General features: G+C 38.2%; 1 protein-coding gene across 4 annotated transcripts in view; it reads left to right on the forward strand.

The window, feature by feature from the left end:
- tbc1d14 (TBC1 domain family, member 14) overlaps window positions 1–5,000 on the forward strand; it is a 30,922-nt gene that overhangs the window by 14,321 nt on the left and 11,601 nt on the right. The window lies entirely within an intron of this gene.

The following is a 5,000-nucleotide window of genomic DNA, read 5'->3' on the forward strand; positions in this document are numbered from 1 at the left end:
ACTACAGTACAGTTAAACTACAGTATAGTAAGGAATTCAACACTAGTGTACATTTACACTGCAGTACCGTTACAGATTCAACACTACAGTACAGTTACAGATTCAACACTGCAGTACAGTTACAGATTCAACACTACAGTACAGTTACACTGCAGTACAGTTACAGATTTAACACTACAGTTACACTACAGTACAGTTACACTGCAGTACAGTTACAGCTTCAACACTACAGTACAGTTACACTACAGTACAGTTACAGATTTTACAGTACAGTTACACTGCAGTACAGTTACAGCTTCAACACTACAGTACAGTTACACTACAGTACAGTTACACTGCAGTACAGTTACAGATTTAACACTACAGTTACACTACAGTACAGTTACACTGCAGTACAGTTACAGCTTCAACACTACAGTACAGTTACACTGCAGTACAGTTACACTGCAGTACAGTTACAGATTTAACACTACACTACAGTTACACTACACTACAGTTACACTACACTACAGTTACACTGCAGTACAGTTACAGCTTCAACACTACAGTACAGTTACAGATTTAACACTACAGTACAGTTACACTGCAGTACAGTTACAGATTTAACACTACACTACAGTTACACTACACTACAGTTACACTACAGTACAGTTACACTGCAGTACAGTTACAGCTTCAACACTACAGTACAGTTACAGATTTAACACTACAGTACAGTTACACTGCAGTACAGTTACAGATTTAACACTACAGTTACACTACAGTACAGTTACACTGCAGTACAGTTACAGCTTCAACACTACAGTACAGTTACAGATTTAACACTACAGTACAGTTACACTGCAGTACAGTTACAGATTTAACACTACACTACAGTTACACTACACTACAGTTACACTGCAGTACAGTTACAGCTTCAACACTACAGTACATTTACACTGCAGTACAGTTACAGATTTAACACTACAGTTACACTACAGTACAGTTACACTGCAGTACAGTTACAGCTTCAACACTACAGTACAGTTACACTACACTACAGTTACACTGCAGTACAGTTACAGCTTCAACACTACAGTACAGTTACACTACACTACAGTTACACTGCAGTACAGTTACAGCTTCAACACTACAGTACAGTTACACTGCAGTACAGTTACAGCTTCAACACTACAGTACAGTAACACTGCAGTACAGTTACAGCTTCAACACTACAGTACAGTAACACTGCAGTACAGTTACAGCTTCAACACTACAGTACACTTACACTACATTACAGTTACAGCTTCAACACTACAGTACAGTTACACTGCAGTACAGTTACATATTTAACACCACAGTGCAGTTACACTGCAGTACAGTTACATATTTAACACCACAGTGCAGTTACACTGCAGTACAGTTACACTGCAGTGCCGTTACAGCTTCAACACTACAGTACAGTTACACTGCAGTACAGTTACAGATTTAACACCACAGTACAGTTACAGTACAGTTACACTGCAGTACAGTTACACTACAGTACAGTTACAGATTCAACACTACAGTACAGTTACACTACAGTACAGTTACAGCTTCAACACTACAGTTACACTACAGTACAGTTACAGATTTAACACTACAGTACAGTTACACTGCAGTACAGTTACAGATTTACCACAGTACAGTTACAGTACAGTTACACTGCAGTACAGTTACACTACAGTACAGTTACAGCTTCAGCACTACAGTACAGTTACACTACAGTACAGTTACAGCTTCAGCACTACAGTACAGTTACACTACAGTACAGTTACAGCTTCAGCACTACAGTACAGTTACACTGCAGTACAGTTACACTACAGTACAGTTACAGATTTAACACTACAGTACAGTTACAGTACAGTTACACTGCAGTACAGTTACACTACAGTACAGTTACAGATTTAACACTACAGTACAGTTACACTACAGTACAGTTACACTGCAGTACAGTTACAGATTTAACACCACAGTACAGTTACAGTACAGTTACACCACAGTACAGTTACAGCTTCAGCACTACAGTACAGTTACACTGCAGTACAGTTACACTACAGTACAGTTACAGATTTAACACTACAGTACAGTTCCACTACAGTACAGTTACACTGCAGTACAGTTACACTACAGTACAGTTACAGATTTAACACTACAGTACAGTTACACTACAGTACAGTTACACTACAGTACAGTTACAGCTTCAACACTACAGTTACACTACAGTACAGTTACAGATTTAACACTACAGTACAGTTACACTACAGTACAGTTACACTGCAGTACAGTTACACTACAGTACAGTTACAGATTTAACACTACAGTACAGTTACACTACAGTACAGTTACACTACAGTACAGTTACAGCTTCAACACTACAGTTACACTACAGTACAGTTACAGATTTAACACTACAGTACAGTTACACTGCAGTACAGTTACAGATTTACCACAGTACAGTTACAGTACAGTTACACTGCAGTACAGTTACACTACAGTACAGTTACAGCTTCAGCACTACAGTACAGTTACAGCTTCAGCACTACAGTACAGTTACACTGCAGTACAGTTACACTACAGTACAGTTACAGCTTCAGCACTACAGTACAGTTACAGCTTCAGCACTACAGTACAGTTACACTGCAGTACAGTTACACTACAGTACAGTTACAGATTTAACACCACAGTACAGTTACAGTACAGTTGCACTGCAGTACAGTTACACTACAGTACAGTTACAGATTTAACACTACAGTACAGTTACACTACAGTACAGTTACAGATTTAACACCACAGTACAGTTACAGTACAGTTACACTACAGTACAGTTACACTGCAGTACAGTTACAGATTTAACACCACAGTACAGTTACAGTACAGTTACACTGCAGTACAGTTACAGATTTAACACCACAGTACAGTTACAGTACAGTTACACTGCAGTACAGTTACAGCTTCAACACTACAGTACAGTTACAGTACAGTTACACTGCAGTACAGTTACACTACAGTACAGTTACAGATTTAACACTACAGTACAGTTACAGATTTAACACTGCAGTACAGTTACACTACAGTACAGTTACAGATTTAACACTACAGTACAGTTACACTACAGTACAGTTACAGATTTAACACCACAGTACAGTTACAGTACAGTTACACTGCAGTACAGTTACAGATTTAACACCACAGTACAGTTACAGTACAGTTACACTGCAGTACAGTTACACTATAGTACAGTTACAGATTTAACACTACAGTACAGTTACAGTACAGTTACACTGCAGTACAGTTACACTATAGTACAGTTACAGATTTAACACTACAGTACAGTTACAGTACAGTTACAGATTCAGCACTACAGTACAGTTAGACTACAGTACAGTTACACTGCAGTACAGTTACAGATTTAACACTACAGTACAGTTACACATTTAATCATGATCATTTCATGTGACATGTAGTGTTAAGTCCAGCACCACAATGGAATGTCATCAGAGGTTTATATTTAACAAATAAATATGACATTGCTGACTTCCAGGGTCATGTAAACAATTGCTCCAAAAATATAGCTTACAGTCAGAAACACAGAAGTTGCTCGCTGTACCTTCATCGCTAGCATTAGAGAAAGACATCCTGAGGTCAGCCTAATTGATGTGTGTGTGTGTGTGTGTGTGTGTCTATGTATGAATGTGTGTGTGTGTGTGTGTATGAAGGTTTGTATGTATTTGTGTGTGTGTGTGTGTGTGTGTGTGCTAGCTAAATTTCCATTGCTGATAAGCATCTGAAACTCCAGCCTGCCTCTAAATTATTTACAATGAAGTGAAACACAATATAGAGGAGCTTAAACGCTGTGTCCTTACATACACTGGGAACTGGGGCAGCCGTGTGCGTGTGTCTGTGTCTGTGTCTGTGTCTGTGTGTGTGTCTGTGTGTGTGTGAGAGAGGTTTTTATCAGCTTGTCAATTTAACCTTGTACTCCTGAATAATTTGAATAATGCCGTACACCCACATACACTGGGATCAGGAATTCAGCCTAAACATTAATCTGTTGTGACTGTTACGCTCCTACCATCATATCTAGGTTACATAAGTGTTTATAAATGCTATTTAATTAACATGTACAGCTACATGGCACATATACAGTGAAATGTGAAATGTGGGATGTGGTAGCTCAGTGGTTAAAGTGTTCGACTACTGATCGGAAGGTCATTGGTTCGGATTCCAGGTCCCTGAGCAAGGCCCTTAACCCTCAATTGCTCAGATGTATAAACTAAAATAAAAATGTAAGTCACTCTGGATAAGAGTGTCTGCTAAATGCTGTAAATGTAAATGAAATAGAGGCAATGTGCATGGCAAACGGAGTTACACCAGGTGCTGTATGTGTTATGTAAGGGGTTATAGATGTTATAGTGATGACATAGAGACAAATAAGGTGCTATAGATACCATATGAACAGATGTAGTGTTATAAGGTGTTGTCAGCACTGTATGTACTATATCTCGAGCTATATTTATTATACCTAACATGAAAAGATGTGATGTTGTCAATTTTATATGGATTCTATCCAGAGCTGAAAATCCTATAGGTTTGTAAGATGTTATAAAGTCTGTATGAGTTGCAGATGCAACAAGGATATAAATGTATGGGTGCTATGGCTCAAATCATGGTCCATGTGAGGTACTTTAGGCGCTGTATAGTGTCCATTGCTATAAGTTCTATATAAGGCATCATTAGGGGTTATAAATTCCATATGAACTATGATGCTTTAAGGAGCTGTCAGTGCTATATGGGTTACGTCTCTTAATACAAAAAGACATTACCTTAATCATATAAAGATTCACAAGGCATTATAAAGGCCATATGAACTATACAGGTGTCATGATATTAGTTAGTGTTACTATATGTATTATGTCTACAGTAGCATAGTGTATATCAGGTGGTATGTGGGGTGTATAAGGTGTTATAGATGCTGTATG

Source organism: Tachysurus fulvidraco, chromosome 1 (assembly GCF_022655615.1).
Source record: "Tachysurus fulvidraco isolate hzauxx_2018 chromosome 1, HZAU_PFXX_2.0, whole genome shotgun sequence".
Lineage (NCBI taxonomy): Eukaryota > Metazoa > Chordata > Actinopteri > Siluriformes > Bagridae > Tachysurus > Tachysurus fulvidraco.